Consider the following 14,914-nt stretch of genomic DNA (forward strand, 5'->3'; position numbering starts at 1 on the left):
ATTTGATTCCATACTGACTCACAGCATTCCTTAATTTCTCAATGACCTTCCAGTCAAACACCTCCCATTTTTTCTGTCCATTTGATGCAATAACTGGGAATGCTTGGAGCATAGTCCCTTCTATAATGGCATCTTTTATTACACCCCTCCAATGTCTTTGCCTTTCTTCTGCAGCGGCTATTACAAGCGGCTCCGCATCTATCGCGGGTGCGGTTGGTTTCCCCGTCTCTTTTCCGCATTTCCTTTAACAATTCTAACATTGTCTATTTTTGTTCTATTATTAGAGTAGCCAAGTCCTTGTTTGCATTATTTGAATCAGGGTATATGCTAGGTATAATTTGTTCATGTTGAACAGTGGTATCTGGGGGCTGTTTTTTCGTAGGCGGATTTTTACTCACTCCCTGATTCTGTAGGGTTTCCTTTAATCGTACGGTTAGGGAGGCTTGGGAACTGTCAGATGGCTGATTAATATCAGCAGTCCCAGGGAGTGGAGCAGAAGTCAAGGGCACAAGAGCAGGCGAACAAGCTCCAAAAAGTCTCTCTCGCTGCATTATGTTTTTCTCCCCGCTTTTCCCTTTCGCTTGCAGTTGGAGAGAGAGAGCAGCAAAAGCAGACGCAGACGCTTTACGATCTGCTTTCATTTCTTACAGAGTTGTCTTAATCAATTTCCATAAGGTTGCAAGACCTTTAACTTCTTTAGACCCGTCACTAATTTCATCCCATAGGGAGGTTCCGATAGCATTCCAGGTACTAAGCTCAAAAGCTGTACCCACACTAATTGAAAGGTTTCTGTCCTTGCTTCATTAGTTTTTTAGCTGATTTATCATCGTCAATTACCATATCCCATAATACGTCTCCTAATCTACGCCATTCACTCTCCTCAAATAATAAATCCGGATTCTTAAAGCATCCCTTAACACGATCTAAAGCAACTAATCCCGAAACTTGCTTAACGCAATTTACCCCCCGCTTTTCTAAAAAGCACTGTAATAATTTTAGGGCTACCTCTTGATCCATTGCCGGCCAGCTTCTTGATACTCCTGGGTGCTCCTTGATTAAGGCACCTCAGTTAAAAAGTCTTTGCAGCCTTTTTCCAGTAGCCCTCACTGACGGCAAACCCCTTTTGGACGGTCCAGGCACGAGAGTTAACACACCAACCAAGACGATCAGCGTTCGGTTAATCTTTTGCCCCCCGGTTGCTGCTACCGGTGCTTCTCAGTGTCCGTCGCTCCAATTCCCCTTTCTTCGGTCCCACGTTTGGGCGCCATTTGTTGGAGCGGCGGAGGAATGCACATAAGTCGACTCAATATGAGTGATAGAAGTGATTCAACTTTATTTGCACAGATAGCTCATATTTATACTGCTTGCGATAATTATGCCTACTAGTCCTAATATGATTGGTACATTGCTAATGTTTATTCATTACTAAAACACACCCACTTGTGGCTGGCAGCTATGCGTGTTCCGTAACTTTCTCATGGGAACTTCTTCAAAAGTTACTTGTGAAGTTATGCCAAGGTCACACCATCCCTGTCTTTCTCCTGATATCAGCGAGACCAGCTGTTGTTTTTCTCCTGATATCAGCAAGTCCAGCAGTCTTCAGCCAAGGCCTATTCTTGCTGCCCACGCTGACATTCCTTCACACACAACTCTGCTCGCACAACTTTTCCATAGACCCATGTCCTTTCTCATCAAGCCACTTCCCAACAAGCTGTCACCTACCGATTGCTGGGCTGAATTTGTGGAGCAAGACGGCACAAGAATGTACATATGGTTCATCTTCCTCACAGTCCTCAGATAGATGTAGTCATGGATACTGCCGCAAACCAAAGAAAACATCTGGATGACCCTGGCTGACGTGACCGGACAAGATTGCTTATACCTTAGTACAGCAACACCAAACAATCCCTTTTTCACAGGTTTAATAGGGGGTTACACTGACATCAACGCAGTTTAAGAACTTCTTGATGGAGACTCCTGTGCAGCAGGTCATGGACTCAATGGATGGGAATGCCTGGTTTCCACGGATCGGGCATTCACCCTCATTGCCACCCCAGGATTCACAAATTCTGGGGTCCCTGAATACAGACTCTTGTAGTATTATCTGATTTACTGTTAGATGTTGATAGTGTCAGACATGCTACGCTACAAAATAGAGCTGCAATTAATTTCTTGCTTTTAGCACAAGGACATGGTTGTGATGAGTTTGAAGGGATGTGTTGTATGAATTTATCCGATCACTCAGAATCCATTTTCAGTAGTAGTCAGCATTTAAAGAAGGGATTCAGGAAGCTGACAGAAAGCGATGAATTAGATTGGCTGACAAAGATGTTTGAGGGTTGGGGATTGTCTGGATGGTTGATATCTCTGCTCAAGACTGTGGGGGTAGTGATCTTGGTTGTGATAAGTATGCTCCTAATGTTGCCCTGTCTTTTCAACCTTCTGCAAAGGGCCCTGCAGAGGGCAGCCGGGACGATATTTTTAGCACAAATACAAAAAGGGGGAATTGTCGGGGGATGCAACAGGTCTGCAGAATGCCTGACAGTTCGAGACCAGAGTGACCTTGAGCAGCTTGTAGTGTATCCTTGAAAAGTCTGGAAAGTCCTGAGAAGAGTGGTACAAAAACAAGATAGTGATAAGAAGAACCGTCCTGATGAACTCACCAATCATGAACTGTTAGTTACTAACCAAACCAATCATATACTAACACATACTCTGAAGAAGGGGATATAAAGGTGTGTTAGAACAAAGTAGCCATTTTTCATGATCTATTACTTGTCGTGTCCGTCTCTACCGTGACAAGTGGGAGGTAGGTCATGCAAAAGTGTGGAGGACAGAGGACTGGCAACGTCTCCTGACAATAGGGAGATCCCGATCTTTAAAGGTGGGATGGGTGAAGGGACATGCTTGGGATGGACCCCAGCTGCAAAATGGAATGAGCAGGTGGACCACCTGGCCCAAATCAGGATGGTCACCAGTGAGAAGGAAGATTGGGATAAACTAGCAGAATGGTTGCATATCAAACGAGGCCACTCAGGGAAAGCAGATCTCTGTTATGAATGCTGATCTCAGGGTTAGCCAGTGTCTATGAAAACTTGTGAAGCAATCCTCACAGCTTGCCCACAATGTCGAATAAGGCTTAAGGCTAATCACCCAAACCAAGCCTGGTCACGGGGTGGATTGTTCCCACCCCCATCCCACCAGCAGGAAATGAAACTTCTCCAGGCAGGGAGAAGGGGAAGGAAAAAAAGCTAAACCCTAGAGGCCGCAGGTTAAAATTTGAACTGGCCAATTGAGATACGCCAGGTACACCGAGGTGACCCTCCTAGCCAATAGAATTAAATGACCACAGGTCAGCTTTGACAGGGGTATAAATGGAGTCCCGACGGAGGACATGTTGGCAGTCGTCCTCGGAGCAGCGGGTCTGCAGTCAGGGACTCCCGCTTGGGTCGGGGCACCGCCCGAGGTAACTCCTTGAGGGAGAGAGCCCTCAGCTTGTAGGTGAGTGATATGTGCGTTTTGGAGCCATCACTTTAAATCTTGGGGATTCTTGAGTTGGCTGTGTAGTATTAATTCTCTTTACATCATTGAGCCTGTGGTTTTATAAAATGTTACTGGACATATGGGGGGGGTTAGAAGGGTGGCTTCTGTAAGAAGCTGCTGGAAGCTTCCCCTGTGTTCGAGAGAGCCCGTACCAGCCGGCTCTAAGACAGACCTGCCGCCGGCCAAGGCTGAGCCAATCAGCGATAGTGGTAACGCCTCTGGGATAACATATTTAAGAAGGAAAAAAAAAAGTTGGGACAGAGAGAAACGGCAGCCGGAGCGAGGAGTGAGAACATGTAAGAGAAGCAAGCCTGTGGACACCAAGGTCAGTGAAGAAGGAGGGGGAGGAGATGCTCCAGGCACTGGAGCAGAGATTCCCCTGCGGCCCATGGTGAAGACCATGGTGAAGCAGGCTGGAGCAGTGTCCTCCCTGAGGAGGCAGGAAATGACATGTGATGACCGTAAACCCCCATCTCTGTCCCCCTGTGCCGCTGGGGGAGGGGTTGGTAGAGAAATCCGGGAGTGAAGTTGTGCCTGGGAAGAAGGGAGGGGTGGAGGAAAGGTGTTCTGAGATTTGGTTTTATTTCTCATTACCTTACTCTGGTTGATTGGTAATAAATTGAGTTAATTTTCCCCAAACTGAGTCTGTTTTGCCCGTGACGGTAATTGGTGAATGATCTCTCCTGTCCTTATCTCAACCTGCAAGCTTTTTGTTATATTTTTCTCTCCCCTGTCCAGCTGAGGATGGGGGAGTGATAGAACGGCTTTGGTGGGCACCTGGCCTCCAGCCAGGGTCAACCCATCACACTTCTAACTAACTTTTACTGAAGAATGAATTTGAGTTTTAACACCTGTTGGATTTGGTTATGCGTGCATCCGTAACAAGCAGGAACTATAATTCTGCCATCACTCAGGTGGGCCCATCCTTTGGAGCGAATTTATCCTCCTATTTCATTAATTAAATCTTCATCAGTTCTAGAATATTCAGTTTTTTCCTGTTCATCCCAATTCTTACCTCTATTATCCGGAATTAATGTTACGATCTGTTGCGTTCTTTCTGCTGCCTTTTTAGCCTCATTATCAGCCAATCTATTACCTTTTTCCTGGTCAGTGTTACCTTTCAGGTGTCCTTAACAGTGCATAATGGTATTTGGTTGGCAATTGAATTGCCTTTAGTAGATGAAGTATTTCCTCAGCATGTTTGATCCGTTTTCCTTGTGCAGTTAGCAGTCCTCGTTCCTTGCAAATTGCTCCATGAGCGTGGACAATTCCAAAGGCATATTTGGCATCTGTCCATATATTTATCTTTTTCCCTATTGCCAGTTCTAAGGCTCTAATCAGAGCAATAATCTCAGCCTTTTGAGCTGATGTTCCTGTAGGTAACAGTTGGGATTCAATTACCTTACTTGCTGTTGTCACCGCATACCCAGCCTTTCGAATGCCTTGCCAGATGAAGGTGCTTCCATCTGTAAACCAGGAGTCCTGTGCATCCTCCAGGGGTTCTTTCAAATCTGGTTTGCTAGAGTACATGGTTTCTATGATTTCTAAACAATCATGTATCAATGGTTCAGATGTTGCCTCACTGAGGAAAGAAGCTGGGTTTGTAACATTAGTTACCTCAATATTAACATCGTCCGGTTCAACCAGAATGGCCTGGTATTGTAAAAATCAGGATGGGGAAAGCCAATGATTTCCCTTCTGTTCCAGTACTGCTGATACCATATGTGAGACCACTACTGTGATCTTTTGGCCCAAAGTAAATTTCCAAGCCTCTTGGATGTTTAGCACTACGGCTGCCACGGCTCATAAGCATCCTGGCTATCCTTTACTTACTTCATAAAGCTGTTTAGAAAAATAGGCCACAGCTCTTTTGTAAGGTCCTAGCTGTTGGGCTAAGACTCCTAGAGCTATGCCTTGCTTCTCATGAGAAAATAGCCAGAATGGTTTAGTAACATCAGGTAGGCCCAAAGCTGGGGGTCTCATTAGCTCCTTTTAAAGTGTTTCAAATGCATTTTGAGCCTCTTTGGACCAAGTCAATTGAGTAGGATTGTTTTTTAGAAGTTCATATAAAGGCTTTGCTATTACTCCATAATTATAAATCCATAATTGGCACCAACCTGTCATTCCCATGAATGTCCTGAATTCTTTTATCATCTGAGGGAGAGGAGTTCTGCAGATGGCTTCTTTTCAGTCTGTTCCTAATGCTCGTTGTCCTCCAGATAGCTCATACCCGAGGTAGGTTACCTGCTGCTGCACCATCTGAGCCTTCTGTGGAGAAACTTGATATCCGTTTAATCCCCCAAAATTCAACAAACTTACAGTCCATTGTATACAATCAGGTTTTGTTTCAGTTGCTATTAATAAGTCATCTACATATTGTAAAAGGGTTCCATCTCTGGAAGGAGGGTCCCATGTTCCAAGTCCCCATGTGTATTGGCTTTGTGTGGCAAGGTTTTGGTAGTGGGGGGGGGTTACAGGGGTGGCTTCTGTAAGAAGCTGCTGGAAGCTTCCTCTATGTCCAACAGAGCCAATACCTGCCGGCTCTAAAACAGACCTGCCGCCGGCCAAGGCTGAGCCAATCAGCGATAGAGGTAACGCCTCTGGGATAACATATTTAAGAAGGAAAAAAAAGTTGGGACAGAGAGAAACGGCAGCCGGAGCGAGGAGTGAGAACATGTAAGAGAAGCAAGCCTGCGGACACCAAGGTCAGTGAAGAAGGAGGGGGAGGAGATGCTCCAGGCACCGGAGCAGAGATTCCCGTGCGGCCCGTGGTGAAGACCATGGTGAGGCAGGCTGTCCCCCTGCAGTCCAGGGAGGTCCACGGTGGAGCAGATATCCACCTGCAGCCAATGGAAGACCCCATGCTGGAGCAGATGGGTTCCTGAAGGAGGCTGTGACCCCGTGGGAACCCCGCGCTGGAGCAGGTTCCTGGCCGGACCTGCGGATCTGTGGAGAGAGGAGTCCACGGAGCAGGTTTTCTGGCAGGACTTGTGACCCCGTGGGGGACCCACGCTGGAGCAGTGTGCTCCTGAAGGACTGCACACCTTGGAAAGGACCCAAGCTGGAGCAGTTTGTGAAGAACTGCAGCCCATGGGAATGGCCCACGTTGGAGAACTTCGTGGAGGACTGTCTCCCGTGGGAGGGACCCCACGCTGGAGCAGGGGAAGAGTGTGATGAATCCTCCCCCTGAGGAGGATGAAGCAGCAGAAAATAACGTGTGATGAACTGATTGTAAACCCCATCCCCATCCCCTTGTGCCACTGGGGGGGTTGGTAGAGAGTCCAGGAGTGAAGTTGTGCCCGGGAAGAAGGGAGGGGTGGAGGGAAGGTGTTCTGAGATTTGGTTTTATTTCTCATTACCCTACTCTGGTTGATTGGTAATAAATTCAGTTAATTTTCCCCAAGTTGAGTCTGTTTTGCCTGTGACGGTAATTGGTGAGTGACCTCTCCTGTCATTATCTTGACCCCCAAGCTCTTTGTTATATTTTCTTTCCCCTGTCCAGCTGAGGAGGGGGAGTGATAGAACGGCTTTGGTGGGCACCTGGTGTCCAGCCAGGGTCAACCCACCACACCATGCTAATTGGTTTCCAAAAATTATTGGACTGTTCTTAAAACCTTAGGGTAACACTGTCCAGGTAAGTTGGGGTTTCCTACCAGTAGTCGGACGATCCCATTCAAATGCAAACAAATTTTGATTTTCCTTGGCCAAGGGCAGACAGAAGAATGCATCTTTTAAGTCTGATACTGTAAACCATACCTGATGTCTTCATAATTTAGTGAGTACAGTATAAGGATTGGCTACCACAGGGTGTAAATCTAACGATTTTATTCACTCCTCTTAAATCCTGTACTACCCGATAAGTTCCATCCGGTTTCTTTACCGGTAATATGGGGGTGTTATATTCTGATTCACATTCCAGTAAGAGGCATGCTGTAAAAAATTATTAATTGGGCTTTCTAACCCTTTTCAGCCTTCTAGTTTCAAAGGGTATTGCTTTTGTCAGTATAGGGGTAGAGCACTGGCCACTTTTCTCTTTCAGCAATGTCTAACGCTAGCTGGATGGCTTTCAACTCTGCAAACTGGCTCTATTCACCTTCTCCTTCAGCAGTTTCTGCAACTTCTCGTGTAGGACTCCATACAGCAGCCTTCCAATTTCAATGCTTTCCCACAATGCGAGAGGATCCGTCAGTGAACAGGGCATATTGCCTCTCATTTTCTGGCAGTTTATTATACAGCGGAGCCTCTTCAGCATGCGCCAACTCCTCCTCTGGCGACATTCCAAAAACTTTGCCTTCTGGACAGTCCATGATCACTTCTAGAATTCCTGGGCGACTGGGGTTTCCTATGCGAGCCCGTTGTGTGATCAGTGCAATCCACTTACTCCATGTGGCATCAGTTGCGTGATATGTAGAGGAGACCCTCCCTTTGAACATCCAGCCCAGCACTGGCAGTGGGGGTGCTAAGAGGAGCTGTGTTTCAGTACCAATCACTTCTGAGGCAGCACGAACTCCTTCATACGCTACCAAAATCTCTTTTTCAGTTGGAGTATAGCGAGCCTTGGATCCTCGATATCCTCGACTCCAAAACCCCAGGGGTCGGCCTCGGGTCTCCCCAGGTGCATTCTGCCAGAGGCTCCAAGTAGGGCCATTCTGCTAAACTATGTTATGGAGCACATTTTTAACATCTTGTCCTGCCCAGACTGGTCCAAGGGCTACTGCATGAACAATCTCCCGTTTAATTTGTTCAAAGGCTTGTTATTGCTCAGGGCCCCAGTTAAAATCATTTTTTTCCGGGTCACTTGATAGAGAGGGCTCACAACCAGACTGTTGACGTGCGGAAAACAGACTCCACAATCAGTGAGATTGTAAAGTAGGTATGTTCATTCAGCGCTGGGCGGCACGGGGGTTAATCCCACCAAAGTCGTGCGCGCGCGACTCGGCAGTTCGCCTCAAGTTTATACAGTCAGGTATTACATATTTACAATACGCCTATACATATGCATGACCTATCCCCGCTCCATATTAAAATTAGCTCCAAGAGGTTATTTCCATAGTCCCCTCCCAACTGCGCCTGCACAGGGCCTCTTTATGGTGGTCGTCTGGTGGTCGCAGAGCTGAAGATAGATGACCCCTCTTCATCACCGCTAGTATCCTTTTTCCTTGCGCAGGCTCAGTGATTTCTTGGTATTCACCCAAGCCGCAAGACCAGTCTTAGCTGGCTCTTGGGGCCTGCTCCTGCTTCTTATCAAGGACTGTCTTTACCTCATTGGCTAGTTCTTGGCACCAGCTCTTCTTATCGAGGACTGTCTCTACCTCAGCTAATTTCAACAATGTAAGCACTAAACATCTTCTTCCACCCCCCTTTATTATGTCTACTAAGACTCTTTTGACTCCCCTTGTCTCAGTCCCCCCTTTTCTAGAAAATAGTAAATTCTTTTACTATATTTAATCCTAGTACTTCTAATACATTGTTTCCCTATCTAGCATCCTCTATTTGTTGGTCTCGAGTTTTCGTCGTAACTGATTTATTTTCCATTCACTGTAAGAGTCTCCTGTACTCTTACAGCACAAAAGGCCACATCGAACCACTATGCAAAGGACCACAGACAACAGAATGATGATTATTATTGTGACAAACAATTGCTTTAACCATGTCAAATTTGGCAACCAGGAGGTTAATTTTTCTAATATGCCTGTCAAGCCCCAGGAAGTGTCATCTTGGGAAACTTCATGTAGTATTTTAGTCCTTTCCCATATCTCCTCAAGATCTGTTTCAATTCGTTGGTTTTGATTGATATAGGTACAGCAAGTTTGGTTGATAACTACACATAAGCCCCCTTCTTTTGCTAAAAGCATGTCCAATCCCATTCTATTTTGGAGCACTACTTTACTCAAGGATTGTATTTCCAGTTGCAACCCTTGAACTGCATCAACTGTAGCACTTTCTATAATCTCTAATGTAGCAGATATATTCACGATAGCTTTCTCCAACTCGCTTACCCCTAAAGAGGGGAATAGCCATCGGACAAAACTATGGTACCTAGTACCTCGAATAACTAGTGGGTTTTCAGCCCGTTTTACACGGAGCCAAGGTGTTCTCAAAAACCCTCGGGGAGGCGAAGCTCCCTCGAATATACTGGCCTGAGGTACAAGGTATCCTTGAAGACAGTGTCCCTCCAGTTCTGAGGTAAACTCTTTCTGGCCTTGCCATCCCCACAGAGCCACTAGTATCCTGGCCCTGTGTTGCATCTTGGACCAAGATGCATCTCCCTTCTGTCTTGCTCTTGCCCCTTCTTTCCTGGCCCACCCTTTGGTTTCCGGATATAATAGAAACTGATACTTAAGTTTAGCCCAAGACGTTCTAATTTTCCTTTATCGAAAGTTCCCAGATTTTCCGCAAGGCTACAGTTATCCATGTCTCCCCAAATATTATCAGTAATATTTAAGCAACGGCCAGTAAATAAGATCTCTTTAGGGTTGGGCACCTCCAAATCAAAGTTGGGTCCCCGCTGGGTATTCCCTTTTCCATGAGGGCATGAGCCATTCCTGTCTGGCCCGTCTTTAATGAGAGATGTCCAATTTGTGGTTGGGATTCCTAAAAAGGGGAGTTCCATGTTCCCTCAAGGAAGGGGATTACATACCCAACAATCTGATAAATTTAGTACTTTCGAGATACTCTCTGTCATATTTAAGTAAGTATTTCGATCCCAAGCCTGCCCCTTGGACAAGGTCCAACTCAGGAACATAACAATCAATGTCTCACAAATTTGAGCTTCAAAGGTCCTTTTTCTTGTGAAGTCCATTGTCCTTTGGGTGCCTTCTTCACCCTAGTGTGATGGATCCAGGCGTTCTGTTCCTTGATCTTAATTGCGGTGAAGGAGGTAAGTAATACTTGAAATGGTAATTCCCACTGCGGCTCCAGAGTTTTTTCTGTAAGAGACTTTACATACACATAATCTCCTGGTTGTATATTATGCACAGGCCCATCCAAACCTCTCCCTCGAGTCCCTACCACATGCTTCTTGATTTTATTAAGTTGCTTACCTAATGCCACCATGTAAGAAGTCATAATTTCATCCCCTGCTTGTAGAGACACCCCTCTCTGTATCCCATAGGGTTGCCCATACAGAATTTCAAAGGGGCTCAGTCCTTCTTTCGCCCTTGGTCTTGTTCGTATACGCAGAAGGGCTAAAGAGAGAGACTGAGGCCATGTCAAATTTGCTTCTTGTCCTAATTTCACAATTTGCTGTTTGATTAAGTGGTTCATTTTCTCCACTTGACCACTCGACTGGGGGTGATATGGAGTATGAAGCTGCCAATCTATACCCAAGTGGCGGCTAATTTGTTGTACTATTTTTGAGACAAAATGTGGTCCTCTGTCAGAGGATATGGTTGCTGGAACCCCAAAACGTGGTATTATCTCTTGTACTGGTATTTTAGTTACCTCCCGAGCTTTAGCTGTTCTTGTTGAGAATGCTTCTGGCCAACCTGAAAAGGTATCAGTTAATACCAATAAATATCAATACCCCCCTTTTCTTGGAAGTTCTGTAAAATCAATTTGCCATTGTTGTCCAGGCCCATTGCCTTTTCCAATTTGGCCCATTTCCAGCTTGGGGGTATTCTTAGGATTAGTCTGGAGGCAAAGATCACACTGTTGTGTCACCTGTCTCACCGTGGTGTATAAATTTCTAGCCACAATTTCTCTTATCAAATGATTATACAGAGCTTCTGTTCCCCAATGTCTTTTCCTATGTTCCTCCCGTATCAAATGCCATAATAAGCAAGAGGGAACAATTAGCTTGCCCTGTGGGGTATGAGCCCAGCCCTCTTCATTATATGACCCTTCTAAAGCTGTAATGAGCTTTTGATCTTCCTTAGTGTATTCTGGCTTACCTTCTAGGGAAATCTGCCTATCGGGAATTAAGGCCCCTTCTGTTTTTACCTCTGTTTTGGCCACTTGTTTTGCTTCTCTGTCCGCCAGCTCATTCCCTTTTTCCAAATCTGAGCTCACTTTCTGGTGTGCCTTAATATGCATAATTGCTACTTTCTTAGGGAGCTGGAGAGCTTCCAGTAACTTCAGAATTTCTTCTGCGTGTTTGATATTTTTCCCTTGAGAACTCAGTAGTCCTCTCTCCTTCCAAATTGCTCCATGTGCGTGTACGACTCCAAAGGCATATTTTGAGTCTGTATAAATGTTCACAACTTTGCCCTGGGCCAATTCCAGGGCGCGAGTTAGAGCAATTATTTCTGCCTTCTGTGCGGAGGTGTTCATGGGCAAAGTCCCTGATTCTATTACCTCTTGGCTGGTGGTGACGGCATATCCCGCATGTCGATTACCATTCAGGACGTAACTGCTTCCGTCTGTGAACCAAGTTTCCCCGTTTTCCATGGGGCTGTCTTTCAGGTCTGGGCGACTGGCGTATGTTGCTTCGATGGTTTCCAAACAGTCATGATGTACCGGTTCTCCTGTGTTCCCGCTGAGAAAAGAAGCTGGGTTGACAATGTTAGTGACTACAATCTCCACGTCATCCTGCTCTACCAATATAGCTTGATATCTCAGGAATCTTTGTGGAGAGAGCCAGTGTCCACCTTTTGCTTCCAGTACTGCTGATACTGTGTGAGACACCAGAACAGTCATTTTCTGGCCCAGAGTAAACTTTCGGGCTTCCTGTATATTCAGTATCACAGCCGCAACCGCCCGCAGGCATCCAGGCCAACCTTTTGCAGTTGTGTCTAACTGCTTAGAGAGGTAGGCAACTGCCCGTCGATATGGGCCCAGGTTTTGTGCTAATATTCCCAGGGCAATGCCCTGCTTCTCATGGGAGTAAAGAAGAAAAGGCTTACTCACATCTGGGAGTCCTAAGGCCAGGGCCGACATCAAAGCCTTTTTCAGTAGCTCAAAGGCTCGTTCGGTCTCCTTATTCCGCTCAAGGTGTTTCTGCTCAGTGGCTGTCAACGCATACAGTGGTTTAACAAGCAATCCATAATTATAGATCCACAATCGGCACTACCCTGTCATTCCCAGAAAAGTCCGTAACTCTTTCACTGTCTGAGGTCTCCGAGTTTGACATATTGCCTCTTTATGGGCCTGTCCCAAAGTTCTCTGTCCCGCACTAATTTCATAGCCCAAATAATTCACTTTGCGTTGCATTACCTGTGCCACCTTCTTGGATACCCGGTACCCCTGGAGTCCCAGGAAATTCAACAGACTCACCGTCCATGTCATACAATCTTTCTCTGTTTTGGTGGCGATCAGGATACCATCCACATACTGCAACAGCTTCCCCTCCTCAGACGGGGCTTCCCAGGATTCTGTGTCTTTCGCAAGCTGATTGCCAAAAATGGTAGGACTATTCTTAAATCCTTGTGGCAACACCGTCCAAGTGAGCTGGGTTTTTCGACCACTCTTGGTGTTTTCCCATTCAAATGCAAATAACTTTTGGCTGGCTTCATGGAGAGGGAGGCAAAAGAAGGCATCCTTCAAATCTAAAACAGTAAACCAAGTCAATTCAGGTGTTAACACGGTTAACTGGGTATACGGATTCGCCACTACTGGGTAAAGATCTTCAGTTATCTTATTCAGCGCCTGTAAGTCTTGGACCACCCGATATGATCCATCGGGCTTCCGAACAGGTAATATATGGGTATTGAATTCAGAGTCACACTCTTTTAATAATCCCAACTGCAAAAATTTTTCTATCACCGGCTGGATTCCTTCTCTGTCTTCTTTCTTTAGGGGATATTGTTTAATTCTTACCAGCTTTTGGCCTTCCTTGATCCTAACTTCAAGAGGTGGAGCATTTTTCGCTCTTCCAGGTGCATCGGTAGCCCATACCCCCGGATACACTTGGTTTAAGATGTCCTCGTTAATGCTTCCTTCTAGGGGGAGACTAGTTAGGGTTAGGCTCAGTATTTGAATATATTGCTGATCTTTTACCTCCAGAGTAATTTCTCCCTTTTTGAATACAATTTTTGCTCCCAATTGTTCCAACAAGTCCCTTCCCAAAAGTGCCTTTGGGGAGTTGGGCATATATAAAAATTTATGAATGCCCCACTGTTTTCCTAATTTATATTCTAAAGGTTTACAAAAATATGCCTTTTCACTTTGGCCAGTCGCTCCTTTCACCGTGACATAATCATTTCCCAGGGGCATCAAAGCCTGATTCAAAACCAAGTATGTTGCTCCTGTATCTACCAAAAATTCTACCTCTTGTTGTGTTTTCCCTAGCTTAATTATAACCAGTGGATCCGCTAGGGTAGATTCCCCAGGTTCCCGTCAGTCTCCCTTCACAGGGGCTACCGTTCTTCCTGTTTGAGCCCTCTGATCCTCCTTGTTCCTTGGGCATTCCCTTTTCCAATGACCAAATTTCTTACACAAAGTGCATTGATCCTTGCCCAGTCAGGGCAAGTCTCGTCTAGGCCCTCTTCCTCTTTCTTCCTGAATAACAGCCATTAATTTCCTCTGCCCTTGCCTATATCCTTCTTCTCTGTTACTAAATACCCTCCATGCTTCATCCAACAATATTTCTAAATTCCTACTCTCCGTAGGGCGTAATTTCTGAAGTTTGCCCCTTATATCCCCTGTAGACTGACCCCAAAACAGGGAGACTAATTGTTGTATTCCTACCTCTGACCCAGGATCCAGCGGTGTGCTGCGGCGCATTACATCCCTCAGTTGATCCAGGAATTCAGATGGAGACTCGGAAGGACTCTGTTTAACTGCATATAAAGCTGACCAATTTATAGTTTTGGGGATCGCTCTCTCCATTCCTTTTATAATCCACTCCTGATACCCCTGCAATCTTTCCATATGTGCAGATCTATTAACATCCCACTTTGGGTCTTGGAGAGGGAAATATTCCTTAATGTCCCCTCCTGTGATCTTATAATGATCTTCAGCAAGGTTCCCTGCTGTTTTTAAAATCAGCTGTTTCTCTGTCTCAGTCATATATTCCAATAATAGCTGTATATCCTTCCAATCAGGGTTATGCTGTTTCACAATAAATTGGAAATGCTTAGCTACACTTATCGGATCTCTCCTATAATCTTTTGCAACCTTTTTCCATTGTCCTAGGTCAGCAGTAGAAAAGGGTACTTTCATTAACATCGTCCCACCATCTGGCCCCACCACCTCTCGGAGAGGTGCTTGTAAAGCTGTTGAGGTAGTTTTCTTCCTAGTACGGGAAGATACAGGACTGCTCGGGGGGGTTGGAGTTCTGTCCGAGTCTGCATCCTGTTCCTGTGGTCGAGGGGGAGGCTTAAACAAATCAGTTAGATCTTGTTCTAGTACCTGATGAATTTTATTTGTCTTTGTACATCTTTGTCCAATACTACGTGCCGAACAACACCGCCTCAGTTTACCTCTAAGCTCC

The 14,914-nt window shown here is 45.6% G+C and overlaps 1 protein-coding gene across 1 annotated transcript in view; it reads left to right on the forward strand.

The window, feature by feature from the left end:
• LOC126035462 (uncharacterized) overlaps positions 1-14,914 on the forward strand; it is a 212,868-nt gene that overhangs the window by 167,929 nt on the left and 30,025 nt on the right. The window lies entirely within an intron of this gene.

Source organism: Accipiter gentilis, chromosome W (assembly GCF_929443795.1).
Source record: "Accipiter gentilis chromosome W, bAccGen1.1, whole genome shotgun sequence".
Lineage (NCBI taxonomy): Eukaryota > Metazoa > Chordata > Aves > Accipitriformes > Accipitridae > Astur > Astur gentilis.